This window comes from Dermacentor silvarum, chromosome 4 (genome assembly GCF_013339745.2).
Source record: "Dermacentor silvarum isolate Dsil-2018 chromosome 4, BIME_Dsil_1.4, whole genome shotgun sequence".
Taxonomy (NCBI): Eukaryota; Metazoa; Arthropoda; class Arachnida; order Ixodida; family Ixodidae; genus Dermacentor; species Dermacentor silvarum.
In genome coordinates, this window is record NC_051157.2 from 192,964,594 (window position 1) to 192,984,551 (window position 19,958).

Here is a 19,958-nt window from a genome sequence, read left to right on the forward strand (position 1 = left end):
GACGACGACGAACGCGAGTGCAGGACACGGTGTAAGAATAAGGAGAGGTGTTGACACTCTCCCCCCAACGCGCGCGAAAGCGCCGCTCGCTCGCGTCCAGATTATGTTCGGCTTGGTTGCAGCTGGTTCGGCGCCGTCGTAGAGGGCGCTGCGGTATGCGGTCCCAGCCTCGGCGGGAAGGCGCGTGTTTCGCTGTCTGTGTACGCTTTGTGCTTGCATGTGCGGCCGTGCTGTTTTGAAGGCACACTTTTTGTTCACGCGCCTTTCATCATCTTGTGCTTGTGTATTGTCGCCACGGGCCCTCGACCAAGGTGGAAGCGTCCTTCTGAGAGCTTGAAATGGGTAGAAAGTGCTTCGTCACGAACTGCAATTCTGGATACCGAACTTGTGCGATGCGTGTGCCTCTATTCAAAGTGCCGTCCGACAGCGGTCGTCTAGAGCAGTGGCGCCGTGTAAATCTGAGGGCAGACCGAACTCTAATGCCTACCGACCATGTTTGCGCCAAGCATTTTTCAGAGGATATGATATCGACGGCATATTACGCGGAGCTCGATAAAATGGTGCTACTTGACGCGCCAAAGAGCCCTGTTCTGTCTGCAAATACAGTTCCCACCTTATTTCCGAACTGTCCAAAGAACCTCACACGGTCAATTAAACCTCGAAAGCCGCTGCGGAAGAGAGAACCACCTGTGTGCCACGAAAACTGCTGTGTGCCACAGCAGTCTGTGTAAATTTTGCTGCATGATAAGATATATACTGGGTGTCTTAACTATCATGCACCAAGATTTAAAAATATGAAAATGTCGCATAGCTGGACAGAACCAAGGCAATGTTGTCTGTCGTCTCTTGGAGATACTCAGATTATTTTTTGCATTCCGTCTTATTACATAATTATTTTCATAACTTATTAATCAACTTTTCTAATGCTATAATTAGATAAAAAAGTGTGAACGAGAGAATTGCACAGCAACATGAAAGATTCCCGATACAGCTTTTTGTTGCTCAATACGTGATACATAAAAGTGTTTTCCGAGCGTGAAAGAAACCCGCCAATAGACTCAAAATTGCCTCGAGGCACCTTGCTTGTATTCGTGGGCTTCTTTCACGCTCGGAAAAATACTTCTACGTAGCGTGTATTGAGTAATAGAAAGCTGTATCGGGAGTCTTTCATGTTGCTCTGCAATTTTCGCATTGAAACTTTTAATATAATTATAATATTTGAGAAGTTGAATAATTAATTAAGACTAATCATGTAAGTAGGCCAAATGTAAAAAATAATCTCAGTATCTCCAAGGGACGGAAAACAACATTACCTTGGTTCTGTTCAGCTACGTGACATTTACATGTGTTTAAATCTTTGTGCACCCTGTATAATACTGCTGTTTTCTGTGCAGATGTGTGCCTGATTTTCAAATTTGTGCCATCTTGGATACTGAATGTTTTTTACAATGCGCGTGCGGTGTATATTACACGCTTGCATGTTTTTATTCAACATTTTTGCGTTGTGGGAGTGTATGAGAGCGTAAGCTTCTGGGAAGGCTATCCTCTATTCAAATTATCGAGCTGCTTCATGCACAATTTTTTAATTATTCTGTCTTTCCAAAATAAATAATAAAAAGTCTATGAGATTATTGTGTGCTGGGTATAAGTGTATTTGTGGACAGGCTGTAGCATGCATTGTCAAATACGCTTACATTGGCACATTCTCATATGCAATTTAAGAAAAAATAAAGTCACCTCTTAGATCCTGCAAGAGTCACTCGCTCCCCAAACGACGAAAGCCAAATGAATAATATACACAGTCTATGTTGAAATAAAAAAGATTTTCACAAGTAAACTGTATTAGTGATATTGTAGTCCAAGATAAAACGCCTGCCTTCGTCCCGCCTGATAAATTATCTTTTGAAAGATTTCTTTACATAGCTATGTGCTTTCTCATCATAGGTTCTAGCCATGAACACCCACTTTGCTCTAGTGCGTTGCATATCGCAAGCTTGCGCCGTTTCATTTCTTAAATTATATCGCGCCCACACTGAATTCGCGTGACGATGCTTGAACGGTTTTCTGACTTTGAATTTTCCGATGCAGTCACTATTTTCTTCTGATCGAGGGGTAGCACGCGGGCTTACGCTTTCATTTTTTTTGTGGTTGTATGCATGGCTTCATTGGCCGCAACAAAATGTGCGCGCGAGCGGAATGTGAGTGGGCGTTGAGTGCTGCCCGATCGATCCGTGTTCACGTCATCCACGCCCTGCACAATATACGTTCATATTAGCAAAGCATTCAGCCTGGTACACTTATCACCTTAATCTGAAATAACGAATTTCCTTCGCGCTTTGAGTTTTACTGGCGCCACTATGAACGAAAATTTAGCGGAGACAGAGGAATGCCAAGCCGCCGGCGCCGCTAAGCTGGGACCGCTGGCCACGGCGCCATCTATCTGCTCGCAGCAGAGCTACTCGGTGCGCCCGCGCGCGGCCGAACATAATCTGGACGCTCGCTCGCGCGCAGTGTCAACACCTAAATATTCTTCCACCGTGGTGCAGGACGAGAGCGAGCGCGGCGCTCCTCTTAGCCAGGCGCGCGGAGAGTCACGTGGTCAGGCACAAGGAGGTTTAAAGAAAAAATTTGCCGCGTATCTGCGTGCTTCGCTGCAAATGTCGTCGAAAGACGATAGTCTTCTGCCGGCCGTACTACATGAGTGCTGGTCTGATCCGCGGCCACCCGTGATGCTGTTCTCGTACCATTTCCGTCCTGGCATGAAGGTTTGTTTGACCAGATTTTATTTTACCGTATTATTTCATCAAGCGGCCATTTATGTTTTGCCCTGCCTCAGACAGCGCTTCCTTTATGTTGAATCGGCCGCATCTGGCTGGCATTGATAAAATTGAGGAGGCGCTGCGTGAGACATGGACGCCATCTGGCAATACATCGGGAAACATGAGCTTGTGCAGAGGGTTTCCTTCCTCCATGGCAGAGGGCGCTCGTCGGCGCGCAGTCGGGGAACGTCGTTCGTCGGCGCGCATAGCATGGCATTTTCAGCGCAGCTTAAGAAACTAGGGTCTTTAGAGTTACGTATCTATGTATTTTCTACTAAAGGAACACACCTCCTAATACTTACCTAGTGATGTTGCGCCTCAGATATGCGTAATATTTACTTTGTGATCGATAACGTTCACAAGTATGAACAGCCGTACCAGTTTAAGTAGTGTGGGCGGTAAGCAAGTGGTCCAACTTTGGCCGGGTGGCTGAATCGGGTGACAGACAGACAAACAGACAGACAGACAGACCAAATTTTCAGCGTTTAAGTTCCCCAAGAAAGACTATCGTCTTTAATATCTTGAGTGGCAGCCCCCGCAGTTACTTACCAGCACAGGTGAAGCCGCAGTTTGCCTATACTTCTACTCTGAAAGAGGGCTTTGACAGATGAAATCTGCTAGCAGCTCACGTCCTTTTGGTCGGTTATTGCAAATGCTAGGCTAATTTGAAATTAAAAGCTCGAACCTTTCGCTTAAAATATTACCTTTAGCTGTGTATTATTATCATGATGTGCCATAAAATTTGAAAATAACTTAAGGCTTTCTTCTGAAACCACTGACAGAAAGGAAGACGTCCAACGATGTCTGCACGGCTAAATTGTCCACCTAAAAACAGCACGGAGTGGGAAGAAAGTGCTTCGTATATTCCCCGCTATTTGCTAACGTTATTGCTTGCCTATGGTAAGATGGCGGCGGTCCGGCTTCACTTTTGAGGCGGCAACTCCACTCCAGTATTTTTTTTAAACCTCCTTGGTCAGGCAGCGCTGCGGATAGCGCATGCGCTAGCTGGCGGCTGCGGCTAGAAGATAAAATTTCACGTGATGCGTTGCCAAGGCTACGGCGCAGCTGCAGTCAAATTAAGGTCAAATTGCTGGCGATGGCAAATCTCGGCTCGACTAGGTTAGTAAAGCTTTCGCTTTAAAATTGCCAACCCCACTCTCACGATGATTGCCAACGATAAAAGTTGCGAGCATTAAATAGATATAGTGACGCACCGTAATGCCACCGTCGAAACGAGTTATGTATGAGGCGTGTACTGCAGCTGGACTACTTTCACGCTTCCCTACGAACACCCGGTGCCACCTAGCGCTGCCGCCACGAAGCCTGCGCTTGCATACGAAATGTATGGCGCGCCGGTGCGCGGGCGAATGCTCAGAAACGGGTCATGCGACAACCAGGCTACTCATTCACACTGTTTTCTGGACTCGCAGCGCTGTCTAGTGGCACTGCTGAGAAGCCCGCGCGTGGCCTCCGAGACAAGAAGTCCGGCGTGCCGGTGCGTGCGAACGCTGAGAATTGTTCCCTCGCTTGTCGCGCACTCAGTGGCACATACTGAGTGACCGAAGTTGACCAGAGCTTCATTGAAGAGCGACACCTAACCATTGTATTCATGGCGCAGCCCACAAAAACGTTGGCGTCAAAGGTCTTCATTAAAAAGCTACACGCAAAACAAAAAAATAAAAGGTTTGGGTAAATTGCGAGTTTTGCAAAGACAATGCACATGAAGTTTCTGCTGGCAAAAAAAAATGTGGCACGTCTGCTGCAATGTGGGCACCATATAAAATTCTCGAACACGAGCTAGGTATTTGGTGAAACTGCCCGCGGTATATCGAGGTGCAACTAGGGACACCTGTTCTGCAAGAAAGTGCTGCTTGACCATTCCTGAAGCCATTCACTGGAGAAGCAGCAGGCAAAGATGAGTCGGCTCGTAATGAAACTGTAATTGCCATCAGTCGGGTGAAGTTGGTCTTGAACTAACATTTCTTTGGCTACGGGCTCGCTCGTTTCCGCTTAGCGCAGCGGTGGCATGTTTCCAAACGCGTACTCTACCACCAGCGCTGCCAAAAACAGTGTACGTATGCAGCGACAATTGAACAATTATGTCAGCCTTCGTTTCCTTGTTCGATGTAGCTGATGAGGTTTTGAGAATGTACTTAGGTTCCGAGCAAACTAATCCATCGCGCGGAAATGACCAATAAGGAAATAGCTGGTGCAGAGCTGTCGATGTTTGTGGCGAAAGAGGTTAGTGGAAGAAAGAAGGGGATAACATAAAGATCACCAACTCTCAAGTAATCGCATTTCGTGAAAAACGGCGCGGGCATGTATAGGTTGCTTGGATGCACCGATTCAATGAAAGCAAGCAAACATTAGTGTGCGCTACCCAAGACTCTATTGTACAGCCGTATTAAGAAACTGAAACTCCGCCTTGTAAAGTGAAACAGCTAGAATGTACGCTGATGAATCAGTCGCATCGCTTGACTTACTATGCTTCCATTAGCTTTCGTGCCGTCATATCACGGCTTCTTCCGAGAATGGGCATGCCAAAGAAACTGCGGTACACAGCCACATGAGCCACAGTGGAAGCGCAGGTGTGAGCCAGTTTCATTCTTAAGCGAGTGCTCGCTCATTAACGGCAGGCTTAAGCAAAATACTTCATCAGTGTAGACTAATAAAGTATTGTTGGAAAGCTTGCGATAACAGGTTGATTATGATAACAGAAAATGAAGGTCGAACTCCATTTTTTAAATGTCGCGCGGCAACCACACAGGCACATCAGTGGGGCGTCAAGTTCTCAAAAATTACTTTTCCGTATTCTGACCCTGTTGGCACAGTGCAAGTTCCCGAAACTTGCCATGTTAAATTCTTGCCTCCTCTAGAAGACGATGTAGTCAATGTTTGCCCAAAAAGAATTAAGTGGGCCCTAGCAGATGAGGTCAAAATCCATGACATCACCGCGTGCTGGCGCAGGAACTTCAAGATGGCGTCGCCACCCATGTTTCCTTTTTGAGTCATTTCGGTCTTAACGAAGCACCATCACGTGGTACCAATGGTGTTTTTGCTATCGCAGAAGGGTAGTGTACTAATACAGAAGAAATAATGTTTCTCTTTAGGCTCCCTTAAACACGGAGCTGGTTAGCCAATGTATACCTTCTCTCATTCTTTTTTCGCTAACCCTAATTTTGCGCCACAACATTGCCCTCAAATAAGCAGTCATTGCGGATAGAACAAAAATGGTCAGCTGGGTAATTCACGGTAAGCATCGTGACATCCTTACTTAGATGCTTTTCACTAAGCTCCTGGGGGCGCCGCCATTTTTGATCACGTGTTTACGCGTCCGTCCCTTCCCTCAACCGGCCTCCGCTGCCACGGGAGCGCACGACACCCGCGTGGTGCAGGAAGCCGTTGTTTAGGCGTTTGTCGCCGTCAGTGACTGCTTTAACGTCGCAACGTTTTGGCCAACGTTTCAGAAAAGAAGTAAACGTCATATATTTATCCTTCCGAGCTCACTACGCGTTGTCAAAATAGCGCGAGCACGTCAGTGTGGTGCGCGTACCAGAAGGCAGCGCTAGAAATTATTTTTCATGACGCGTAGTTTCAGCGGCTGTATTAAATCAGCAATACGGACATTCACTCATCATTTCTCCCCCTTCTATATATTGCCAAAGGTTCAGGTTTTCGTGCGAAGTCATTACATTATTTGTGCGTAATTACTCGTGAATGCATTAATTACTCGTGAATGCATAAATAGCACTAGATTTGTTTGTGTCGCGCTCCGAGCTTGAAATATCCCCGTATGGATATTGTCACGTAGTAGTGACGGTAGAGAAAACAGTCACAGAACTGTGTATGACGAAACTGGTTGTTTATTGGGCGAACCTGTGCCCACAAAAGCAAGCTACACTCAAAGCACAACGATAGCGGCGAACACAGTCGGCGATCGTCGAAAATCTGATCAGCGGCGAAACGCGTCGGCTTTTATACCTGAGTCATCGAAGGTTCCAGATTAATCCCTGATGCCCGCGTGTCTTCCAGAAAGTTCTAGACAATTCGCGTCGCTCATACAATCAGATTACATGGGCGTCGGTGACCACAGACGACGGATAGAAGCATTTATAACGTCCGAGAAGCTTCCAATGCTGGCGCGTCCTGCGCCGAGCGATAACGTTTAACATTTGTCAGCCAATGTTGAAAGCGGCTACCGGTGAAAGATAAACATGTGTACGTGTCAATACCCTCCCCTTAAAAAGCATCGTCCCGATGCTACAAACAAACACGAAAGCGAAAACAAAACCATGCGTAATAAACAAAATAAAAAAGCAATAACACAGTAACAAAGTACCTAAGTTTGTCAGCGGGCGTAGAAAGGCTTAAGACGCACCACGTGGATGACTTCAGGTCGTGCCCGGCGCCGCTGTGATTGCGAAATGCCGTCTGGCACGACCTCATAGTCCAGTGCGCCAATACGTCGGGTGATCTTATATGGTCCGAAATAGCGACGTAACAGCTTCTCGCTAAGTCCTCGTCGGCGTATCGGAGTCCAGACCCAAACACGGTCACCGGGCTGGTACTCGACGTAGCGTCGTCGAAGGTTGTAGTGTCGGCTGTCGGTCCTCTGCTGGTTCTTGATGCGCAGGCGGGCGAGCTGTCGACCTTCTTCGGCACGCTGCAAATAGGTGGCAACGTCGAGATTTTCTTCGTCGGTGACGTCCGGTAGCATGGCGTCAAGCGTCGTTGCCGGGTTCCTTCCGTAGACCAGGTTGAACGGCGCCATGTGCGTCGTTTCTTGCACGGCCGTGTTGTATGCGAAGGTCACGTACGGAAGGATGGCATCCCACGTCTTGTGTTCGACGTCGACGTACATTGCCAGCATGTCGGCGATGGTCTTATTTAGGCGCTCGGTGAGGCCATTCGTCTGCGGGTGGTAGGCGGTGGTCCGGTGATGGCTTGTGTGGCTGTATCGCAGGATGGCTTGAGTTAGTTCTGCCGTAAAGGCAGTACCTCTGTCGGTGATGAGGACTTCTGGGGCACCGTGACGCAGGAGGATGTTCTCAACGAAGAATCGGGCTACCTCGGCAGCACTGCCTTTGGGCAAGGCTTTTGTTTCGGCGTAGCGGGTGAGGTAGTCCGTAGCTACGACGATCCATTTATTCCCGGACGTCGACGTCGGAAAAGGCCCCAGTAAGTCCATCCCAATCTGCTGGAACGGTCGGCGAGGTGGCTCGATCGGCTGTAGAAGTCCGGCTGGCCTTGTCGGCGGTGTTTTGCGTCGCTGACAGTCTCGGCATGTCCTTACGTAATGGGCGACGTCGGCAGAGAGGCGAGGCCAGTAGTATTTTTCTTGTATCCTTTCGAGCGTGCGGGAAAAACCGAGGTGTCCAGCCGGGTCGTCATGGAGAGCTTGCAGAACCTCTGGACGCAATGCTGAGGGTACCACGAGGAGGTAGTTGGCTCGGAGAGGCGAGAAGTTCTTCTTTAGGAGAATGTCGTTTTGCAAGAAAAACGACGCCAATCCTCGCCTGAACACCTTCGGCACAGTGACGGTCTTGCCTTCCAGGTAATCTACAAGGTTCCTTAGTTCCGGGTCGGCTCGCTGTTGTTCGGCGAATTCGTCGGCACTGATGGGTCCCAAGAAAGTGTCGTCATCCTGGTCATCCTGTGGCGGCGGTTCGACGGGGGCGCGAGACAAGCAGTCGGCGTCAGAGTGCTTTCGGCCGGACTTGTAAACGACGGTGATGTCGAATTCTTGAAGTCTCAGACTCCATCGTGCGAGGCGACCTGAAGGATCCTTCAAGTTAGCTAGCCAACACAAGGCGTGGTGGTCGCTCACAACTTTAAAGGGCCTGCCATAGAGGTAGGGGCGAAACTTTGATGTAGCCCAAATGATGGCGAGGCACTCCTTTTCTGTTGTGGAATAATTTGCTTTCGCCTTCGATAGCGACCGGCTAGCGTAACTTACAACCCTTTCTAGTCCATCAGTCCTCTGCACAAGCACGGCGCCGAGTCCTACGCCGCTTGCGTCGGTGTGGACTTCGGTATCGGCATTTTCGTCGAAATGCGCAAGGATGGGCGGCGATTGTAGGCGTCGCTTCAGTTCTTCAAATGCTTCGATTTGCGGCATCTCCCACTTGAACTCGACGTCGGCCTTCGTGAGGTACGTCAGTGGCTCGGCGATCCGTGAAAAATCCTTGACGAAGCGCCTGTAATAGGCGCACAGTCCCAGAAATCTACGCACTGCCTTCTTGTCAGCGGGCAGAGGAAAGTTGGAGATGGCCGCAGTTTTCTGAGGGTCGGGGCGCACTCCAGACTTGTTGATGACGTGGCCTAAAACAAGAGCTCCTCATATGCGAAGCGGCACTTTTCTGGCTTTAACGTGAGTCCGGAGGTTTTGATTGCTTGAAGAACTGTTTCAAGGCGCCGCAGGTGTTCTTCGAAGCTTGAGGCAAACACAACGACGTCGTCCAAATAGACGAGGCAAGTCTGCCACTTCAAGCCTGCCAGTACTGTATCCATGACGCGTTGGAAAGTCGCAGGTGCCGAGCAAAGACCAAACGGCATGACCTTGAACTCGAACAGTCCGTCTGGTGTTATAAAGGCCGTCTTCTCCCGGTCCCTCTCGTCGACTTCGATTTGCCAGTAGCCGGTTTTGAGGTCCATCGACGAAAAATACTTTGCGTTGTATAGTCGATCCAAGGCGTCGTCAATCCGTGGAAGGGGGTATACGTCCTTCTTCGTGACCTTGTTGAGGCGACGATAATCGACGCAGAAACGTAGGGTTCCATCCTTCTTCTTCACTAACACCACGGGGGACGCCCACGGACTCTTGGACGGCTGGATGATGTCGTCGCGTAGCATTTCGTCGACTTGTTGCCTTATGGCCTCGCGTTCGCGTGCCGAAACTCGGTACGGGCTCTGACGCAGTGGGCGGACATTTTCGTCGGTTATGATTCGGTGCTTGGCGACAGGGGTTTGTCGAACTTTTGACGACGACGAGAAGCAATCCTTGTATTGCAGGAGCAGAGCTTTTAGTTGTTCTTTCTTATGCCTGGGAAGGTTCTGATTAACGTTGAAAGTTGCTTCAGGTATTATAGTCGTCGTTGCGGGTGCACTGGAATTCGTGAAGGCGAAAGCACTGCTGGCTTGTACTATTTCGTCGATGTAGGCAACCGTGGTGTCTTTGTTAATGTGCTTGTATTCGGGGCTGAAGTTCGTGAGCATCACCGTTGCTTTCCCTGCACGTAGCTCAGCTATGCCTCTAGCGACGCAAATTTCACGGTACAGCAGTAAGTGATGATCGCCCTCGATGACGCCCTCCATGTCTGCAGGCACTTCCGTACCGACGGAAATCATTACGCTGGAGTGAGGCGGAACGGTGACTTGTTCTTCAAGCACATTCAAGGCATGGTAACTGATGCATGTATCCGGTGGTATCGCTTTGTGTGTTGAAAGCGTTATCGACTTGGACCTTAAGTCGATGACTGCACCATGTTGGTGTAGAAAGTCCATGCCTAGGATGACGTCCCTGGAGCAGTGCTGCAGGATTACGAAGCTCGCCGGGTAAGTGCGGTTGTTTACCGTGACTCGCGCTGTGCAGATTCCAGCCGGCGTTATTAGGTGACCTCCCGCTGTCCGTATATCGGGTCCTTGCCAGGCCGTCTGCACCTTCTTTAACTTGGCGGCGAACGCGCCACTGAAAACTGAATAGTCGGCGCCAGTGTCGACGAGAGCGGTGACGTTATGACCATCGATGAGCACGTCTAGATCGGTAGACCGGCGTCTGGCGTTGCGGTTAATTCGTGGCGTCGGATCACGGCTGCGTCGGCTTGCTCTGCTGCTGCTACGTCGCGTCGGAAGGTCTTCGTTCGGCGGCGATGTGCTGTCAAGGCTGTTGCTAGGCGGCGTGCTGATATCTCGTCGTGATGATTCGCGAATCGTCGTCGTCGGCGGCGGCGGAGGATCTTCGGCATTGCGTCGTACAGCAACCGCACCTCCATCGGTTGCTGCTTTTAGTTTCCCGGGTATGGGCTGGGAGATCGGCCCCGGGTTGGGCTGGCATACAGGCGGCGATGCGGCGAGATGTAGCGGCCTGGTGACGGCGAGCGTGAGGGCCGTCGTGGTTGCCACTGGGCTCCGGCAAGGTAGTCGGCGATGTCACGTGGTCGCTCGCCAAGCTGTGGACGTGGCGCGTTGACGGCGAACCCTCGTAGGCCCATCTCGCGGTATGGGCATCGGCGGTAGACATGGCCGGCTTCCCCGCAGTGATAGCAGAGCGGGCGGTGGTCGGGGGTGCGCCAAATGTCCGTCTTCCGCTGGGAGCTGCGCTGGGCGACGGGCGGGCGTGCTGGCGGCGGCGGCGGTGGACGACGGAACTGCGGCGTTACGGGGCCCTGGCGCGAGCGCGGAGGGGGGCCTTGACGACGGGCGACGGCGGCGTAGGTCATCGCTTGCGGCTGTGGTTGAGGCGATACCGGAACTTCTGGCACTTCTAGTGATCGCTGAACCTCTTCTTTAACTATGTCAGCGATTGAAGTCACCTGAGGATGCGATCTTGGGAATAATTTCTGTAGTTCTTCCCGTACAACCGCTCTGATCGTCTCGTGCAGGTCGTCGGCGCCTAGAGCTTGAGCTTCGGCGTAGTTTGTCAGTGCACGGCGGTTGTATTGCCTGGCTCGCATTTCAAGGGTCTTCTCGATGGTTGTGGCCTCCGAAACAAATTCTGCCACAGTCTTGGGCGGGTTGCGCATCAATCCAGTGAATAGATGCTCTTTGACGCCCCGCATCAAGAACCGAACTTTCTTTTCCTCTGACATATCGTGGTCGGCGTGGCGGAAGAGGCGAGTCATCTCCTCCGTGAAGATTGCGATGTTCTCGTTCGGCAATTGCACTCTGGTTTCTAATAAAACTTCGGCCCTTTCTTTTCGCACGACATTCGTGAAAGTCCTCATGAAGTTCTCACGAAATAGGTCCCACGTCACCAGGGTGGTCTCTCTGTTCTCAAACCAGGTCCGAGCAGCATCATCTAATGAAAAATACACATGGCGCAGCTTGTCGTCGTCGCTCCATTTGTTGAACGTCGCGGTCCTCTCGTATGTCTCCAGCCAGGTTTCAGGGTCTTCAGCCGATGATCCACGAAAAGTCGGTGGCTCCCGAGGTTGCTGCAGCAGGATGGGGGACGCTGGTGCTGCCATTTTGGTCGTTGACTTGGCCTTGATTGCAGTGGTCTTTTCGGGAAGAAGTCCGAACTCCGGCACAAGTCCTTGCTGCCTACGGCTAGCTCGCTGGTCCTTGGCGACGTTGGTCTCGTTCTCCGGTTTCGGGCTTGGGTCGCGGCTTTGCGGGGGGCGTTCGGTGCATGAACGAACTAGCACCTCCACCAGATGTCACGTAGTAGTGACGGTAGAGAAAACAGTCACAGAACTGTGTATGACGAAACTGGTTGTTTATTGGGCGAACCTGTGCCCACAAAAGCAAGCTACACTCAAAGCACAACGATAGCGGCGAACACAGTCGGCGATCGTCGAAAATCTGATCAGCGGCGAAACGCGTCGGCTTTTATACCTGAGTCATCGAAGGTTCCAGATTAATCCCTGATGCCCGCGTGTCTTCCAGAAAGTTCTAGACAATTCGCGTCGCTCATACAATCAGATTACATGGGCGTCGGTGACCACAGACGACGGATAGAAGCATTTATAACGTCCGAGAAGCTTCCAATGCTGGCGCGTCCTGCGCCGAGCGATAACGCTTAACATTTGTCAGCCAATGTTGAAAGCGGCTACCGGTGAAAGATAAACATGTGTACGTGTCAATATTTTGTGTCGGCTTGCAGAAAAGGCATAATATCGGTCGGCATTCGTTTGCGTTGTGGCTCGTGACGCAACTGTAGCCCCTCCCCTGCCACCCCCCCCCCATTTTATGTGTGTGTAAAGGCTCCGGCGGTATCTCAAGGAACGAATAAATGAAAAGAAACTGAAACGCAATTCAAGGTTAGCTGATGACCTCTTAGTGAAAATATACACGTGAGAGTGCAACATTTATAAATGCACTGAACAGAAAGCCGCCTTGCTTAACTGCGTACGCGTATAGCATATTTAACAGATTAAATTTTTAAAATGTTGCGTTTATCTTCCTTATGCTTCACAGTAGGTTATGACGCACACGGAACTGGAAAGGTTCCGGATTCATTTAGATCATCTTGGGCTCATTAACCTGCACCAAAATCGAAGTACCGGAGCGTTTTTGCAATGTACCCCTCTCGGAACGCGCCCATCGCGACAGGCAATCGAATCACCACGGAGGCGACGCTGCAGGACTTGGGAAAACAAATTTCCAGGCGAAGCGCAAGCGCTATATACTGAGCCAACTAGCCAATGAAAAGGGTCCCTCAGTTAGCCGTGGCGCCACTAGAGTAACTGCGGCAGCCTTCATCATAATCTCCCATGGCAAACTAGCAGAAAATATATTTGGAGGGCCTGCGTGGTTGGGGATGATTTTCTCGGCCGCGGGCGGCAATGCTGACGCCGACGCTGAATTTTCTGTGACACGGGGCCCTAAACGCTATCGCGTTAATACATGGCCCGAAAGTCACGGCCACCATGCCCCAATCCTGGCTAAGCGTTCTTCCCCGAATTTACACAGTGCTCGCTGCCGACCCGCAAGAACACGTTCTTCCCTAATGACCCTTCACCACATGCTACCGCGGTTCTCCGCTGATTCTAAATTTAGAAGCCCTGAATCTACCACAAATATCACTGTCTTTAGGGGTGTGCGATAGTCGAAACTTTGCATACGACTCGAATGGTCTTCACTTCTCGATCCATAATCGATTCGAAAATCCACTATTCGAAGGTGTAGAATACTCGTTCTGTACGAATACTATCGAAGACAGCGACAATTATTGCTGTCTACAGTGAGTAAGGCTTATGCATATCGAGACTCATATCTGAATGGTTCGGGTGAAGGAGAACTGGTGGTCGTTGCGAAGACGATCCAGTTGCTGAATAAACACACGGAGGATGCCACTTACGAACAATAGTCACCGGCCGCTGCGCAAGCATTGCTCACTTTAGGTAGCCTACGGATTCGCTGTCTCTAATTAGACAGACCAATCTATTATTTGATCGATCTCACCATGTCTGGATTGCTTCAGAACAATGCAGTATTGCCCTTAGGTTCTTCAACGAGCACTGCACTATGTTGCCCTTAGGTCCTTCAGCGAGCACTGCGCTCTATGTATGCATCTGGGATGTGTTATTCCTTTTTTTATTAATATGGACGTCATGGTGCAGCATATATGATTGTACTTTCCTTTGTTTCTCATTTACAAACTTCTCAGCTGACCTGTCATCCAGTTGTTAACGGCAGTACATGTGTCAACGTGAACAAGCTGTTTGTTGTCAAACGAACTCCATTGACCTCATTTCACAGTTTTTAGAAATTTTCAATACTCGGTATTTGAGTCGATATTAATGGGATAGAGTTGAGGGCCCCGTCTCGCACAGAATCTGGTTTCGGTGTCGGCTTGCGGCGTCCGCGGCCAAGAAAATTATGCCGAACCACCCCGACCACGCAGGCCCTCCACGTGGCACAGAGGCGCTTGTGAACTAATTGAATTTGTCAAAGTAAAATGCGTCAGAAAATTCGTAAAGTACGACTTAGCCACAACCTGGACATGCATGATAGCGCCGGATTGTAATTTGAATATACAAGAAAACTTAATTCTGTTCGGTGGGAACTCAAACGCAAACACCCTTTTCCAGCATTTCGTTGTCCTTGCAAAAACGACATCTAGATGGGGCTCACCTCGTCGGCGGAAAAATGCAGTTGCCGGGAAGCCTGACACAAAACAGTGAGGGATCTTTCAATGCTATCGCGTTCCACTCTTACAGACGAAGCTCAAGCGTCGTCCTCCCAATTTTTCGAATGAGTTTTCTCTCGAATATTTGTATTCAAACCGATTCGAAGATTTCGCTATTCGAACACCCCTAGCTGTGCTACGTCGACCACATTCACGACGCCTCGGTTTTTAACAAACCACATGATGATATTCACCCGAACGCCGAATGCCAACGTTAAAACACATAGTGCACTTGCAATCATAGCAAATTGCCAGAGCCGGTTTTTTTTTTTCGGTGAGGGAGGGGACGGGGTGGTAGGTTCAAGACAACACGGCTACAATAATGTTTCTGAATGACTGAACGACGGTTGCTTTACTAAACTGGTAAAAATGTGATTGGAACCTTCCTACAAATTTAAAGGAGTAGAGTAAAAAATTAATAGCGCCACAAGTGGGCGCCTCATTGCCTCACTGCACGCACTTTCCAGCTACATAACATGCTCCTTGTATTCTGTCGCGTCAATTGAACTGTCATGGTAAGGTGGCTAGAACACTTCACGCGCCACCAAACAGTTATAAACACAGCACAATGCGTTGGCTGGCTACGTGCAAATCCACAATTACTTTGTTTAGCGCAAAACAACGGACACAAGAAAGACGACAGGACAAGGCACTACTCTCAAATGACATCATTTTATTGCGTCACTCCTTTATAGAGAGCAGAATCTAGAAGAACATGCGCAGTGAGCACCACAACATCCGATGACCAGAGCGCACTCATGTGACAGAATCCAAAAAAGCATTATTCAGCGCTATACTACAAGGTTACATAAGGCACACTAATGCACTGCGGACCCAGTGACTATGAAAAAAGCTTCCGATGGTATCACTGCTATTTTTCAATAATCGTAGTATCATGAAACATAGCTTTGCACTTGCAGAATTTACTATGTAGAGCTGAATGGAAACCTGTACCTGTCGGTATAGATCGCTCGTGTTCTCTAAGGCGCTCGTTAACACAGCTGCCTGACTGCCCTACATACACTTTGCCACATGACAGCGGAATCTTATATACCACACCGACGCTGCAATCTACAACCTTCACGTGGTTCATTTCACAATGTGGTTTTTTACTTGTTTTCTAAATACGGCTGCACAATATTGACAGTTTCTGAGGAGCAGAAAACACTACTGGGATTTTGTATCTAGTGGCGGCATTCTTTAGATTGTGAGCCACTCTAAGGCAATAAGGCATAACTTCAGGCCTCTTTTGTGTAACACAGTTACTTTTGTGATGCTTTTCTTTCAATTTCTGAAGCAATACCTCAGAGACTGACGTCACCACCACATTTGGGTAACCCGCAGCCTGTTGCCTATTTAACTGTTCACTGAAACTCTGGTTCGCCGTGTGTTGACACATGTTGCGGCTCGAGGTGGCATTTGGGCCAAGAATCCACCAAGACCATCCATGAAGACATTGGGTAGTAGGAATGCAGGAAAAATGATTTAATATACATTATTTACACTGCCCCCCCCCCCCCTGGTACGGAAGCACACTCCATCAGAAGCATATTAAACGTCTGAGCTCACATCAGGCCACGTCAGAACCACTACGACTGCACCAGACGTCTTCACATTTAATACCGTCGCCTTCCCTATAGTAGACTGAACTGGGGAATGTGCTGTCGGTAGCTCGGCCAATTCCAATCGTTGAATCGGTACCAACACCCCTCCCATGTTGACGCACCGTTCCGTCGGGCCCGCCTCCAATGACGCACCCCCACCGCAGCATTCCTGAATTTGCGTGGCCATCTGGGAAACTAAGCTTGAAGCTGTTCCCACGGTTTTGGACGACGATGGCCCCTTTCATCAATTAGCGCGCTCTACGGGACAGCCCTCTTGTCGGGATTAGGTAGAGATCTTCACGGTAATTACCGTATCCATGGATGGTGGTGGTTGTTGTTAATTCGATGCGAGCTCCTTTGCTAACGCGTCACAGTCTATGACACGCCCGGCCGCTGTCGGTGCTTGAGCTGATGAATTGACCGCCTCGTTGTAAACATCCAGTATATGTGCTTGTCCAGGTTGAGGCGTAACACGTGATTTCATTAACGAAGATTCTAGACGCATCAAAGCAATGGCGCATTTCAAAATCTTTGAGTGCGCGGACGCATAAGGTAATAGTTTGAATAAGTGCACTGGCGAGTACATCCAACAGGCGTGACTTGTTTGTAAGGATAGCTACAAATCTCGAAACTGCAATTTACAGTTCGTAGACATCTCATGTGGGAAAGTTAAAACTTTGCTATTGTCAGTGAACAGAGTTAAAATATCAGCTACCGTAACGAGGCATTCGTTGTTAGTCTGTTTTATCACAAGAAGAAAATTGTCAAGATATCTAAAAATTTGAACCAAGTCATTGTCTAAAGCACTCCTAAGAGCGCGGTCGACAAACGATAAAAAAAATCTTACAGAGAGCAGGCGCTACACATGAACCATTATACAGACCATTTTTTGACTAAATAGCTTATTTTGGAACCAGATAAAAGTTGCACTTAGATAAAATTAGAGAATGGACAAGAAATTTTCCGAGGACAACCAGGTTGCATTGCGAAAATATACTTCGCCACTTTGTTCCATGCACGTCATCGCACTACGAAATAGCGCATCGTGCGGTATTGAGTAATAAAGATCTGCGACGTCCACTGAAAAAATGTCGGCTACTGATTGGTTGTCTTCCAGAAAGGAAACAACATCAAAAAAATTCTTTATGCCATGAGGGTCCTCAATAGTTAAATACTTCAACTGCTTTGCAATAAACGGCTAACGAAAACCTGCCAACAGTTGTTATGACTGAATATTCTACGGAATGGCACATCCTGTTTGTGCGTTTTTCCAGTAAAAAAAACCCTCTAAAGCAAGCAACTTAGATTGTTTGACAGCTTTCACAATCTTGGTGAGGCCTATATTTCCCAACATAGAAGCGGCTTAACGTGGAAGCTTGGGCGAGTTGGTGATTCATTGAAAAATCACGAAACCAATCTCCTTGTCAATCAGTAACAACCGAAGTTCATTGCCTCTAAAGAAAAATACTACTCTCTTCATCACAGCTGTCGAAGTGGTGCGTTCTTGTTGACGGTCCTACGAAGGCAATCCACTCCATCCAGGAGACACCGTTCTTGGCCTTCTAGTTCTGCTTTCCTTGCGATGCTCCTGTTTAAGGCCAGCAGTTGATGTGCAGGAATTATTGGTTCCATGCTAAACTTCGGCCCATTCTTTAGCAATTCTGCAACTTTATCAGGAAGCCTGACGTCATCGAGTACCTGAAATTCAGAGGTGACAGGTTGTGTTTTTTTTTTCGTTTCTGCGCAGGGTCGGAACCAGAGGAGTAACAACAACTGTGTCCACCAGATTTTTGTCGTCTGAGCTGATAGACGTCTGTAGAAACAAAAATTGCTCTCGGCCACAATAGAAGCGTCCCGCGAGTAGCACATGGCCTTCGACCAGTCGTACAGAAGACGTACCTGACACCAGATTTCAGAATAGAATCTGACACTTTCGCCGTTCGTGACCAACGGAAGGCTTTACTCTCCCGAACAGAACAGCCACTTCTTGAGGAACGTGTCCATTCTTCATTCAGAACGAAAGCATTCTTGCACGGAACACAGCAAACGCTATGTGACTGCCCAGAACAGCAGGTTCAGGAGATGACACACACACAAAGATCAGGGCCCACAGTAGAAGAAAGATAGTTCAGCACAATGCATTGGTGGGCTAGTTAGTGCGAATTAATATTCCATGTGTCTAGAATCTTCGTTAATGAAATCGTGTCATCACACTGCGAACCAGAGTTTTATTGCACAGTTAAATAGGCTGAAGGCTGCGGGTTACCCAAGTGTGGTGGTGATGTCAGGCTCTAAGGTATTTCTTCAGAAACTGAAAGGAAAGCGTCACAAAAGTAACTGTGTTACACAAACGAAGAGGCCTGAAGTTATGCCGTATTGTTATAGAGTGGCTCACAATCTAAAGAATGCCGCCACTAGATACAAAATTCCAGTACTGTTTTCTGCTCCTCAGAAACTGTCAATGTTGTGCAGCTATAAAACAAGTAAAAAACCAGATTGTGAAACGAACCAGGTGAGGCTTGTAGACTGCAGCGTCGGTGTGGTATATAAGATTCCGCTGTCATGTGGCAAAGTGTATGTAGGGCAGTCAGGCAGCTGTGTTAACGAGCGCCTTAGAGAACATGAGCCATCCATACCAACAGGTACAGGTTCCCATTTAGCTCAAGATTGTAAAATATGCAAGTGCAAAGCTATGTTTCATGATACTACGATTATTGAAAAATAGCCGTGCTACCACCGCCCGAGAATTATCGGAAGCTTTTTTCATACAGTCACTGGGTTCACAGTGCATTAGTGTGCCTTCTTTACCCTAGTACAGCGCTTAATAGTGTTTTCTGGATTCTGTCACATGAGTGCGCTCTGGTGACCGGATGTTGTCGTGGATGCTGGGCATGTTCTTCTGAATTTGCTGTCTATAAAGGAGTGACGCAATAAAGTGATGTCAGTTGAGAGTAGCACCTTGTCCTGTCGTCTTTCTTGCGCCCGTTGTTTTGCGCTAAACAAAGTAATAATGGAGTTATAAGCACAATCGCCCCGCCTCTATGCGTGTCAGCCAAGGTAGATATACCTGGTAGCGAAGCTTCCATAGAAGCCCATACGTTCAGAACATGGTTGCTTACCGGCGGTTCATGGGGCTTAGCGCCATCTGTGTGAGGAGGGAACACTTCCGGCGGAAGAAAAAATAATTAGACGTCATATCCGTCAAAAACAGAAGTGACGTCATTTTGTTCTCATAGGCGCGAAATTTGTTTTCGGAGGCCTGCCATTAGAGCTGTATATTCGAATGCCCCGCCATTCGACTTCATGGGCGTTCCGAGTTTTCAGCGCGAAAAGTGATGCCGGAAAAGATCAGCCGTACGGGTGTCGAAATCGCATCGCTGCACAGAACATACTTTCTTAGGAGGCCGACGAACACTTTGGGCGTAGATTGCGTTGAGTGCTCGTCCTTTCGTCGGACGCCAAGCCCGTCGGCCAGCGCTGTTGCGCGAAAACAACTAAGTAAACAAGTATCTGACGGTCGCTACTATTACTTTTGACTGCACAGGTTAAGAAACAATAAAACTACCCGCGTCACCTAATTCAGGCAAACGTCGACATGCAACACAACACATGTGAGGGGGGCGTATTGTAACAGGTGAACTTTACGAGCGCGCCTTTCCACGCACTCCAAGAGTTGCATGGCAT

At 48.7% G+C, this 19,958-nt stretch overlaps 1 protein-coding gene across 1 annotated transcript in view; it reads left to right on the forward strand.

The window, feature by feature from the left end:
• Nucleotides 1-19,958, forward strand: part of LOC119449142 (facilitated trehalose transporter Tret1-like) — a 51,301-nt gene that overhangs the window by 11,220 nt on the left and 20,123 nt on the right.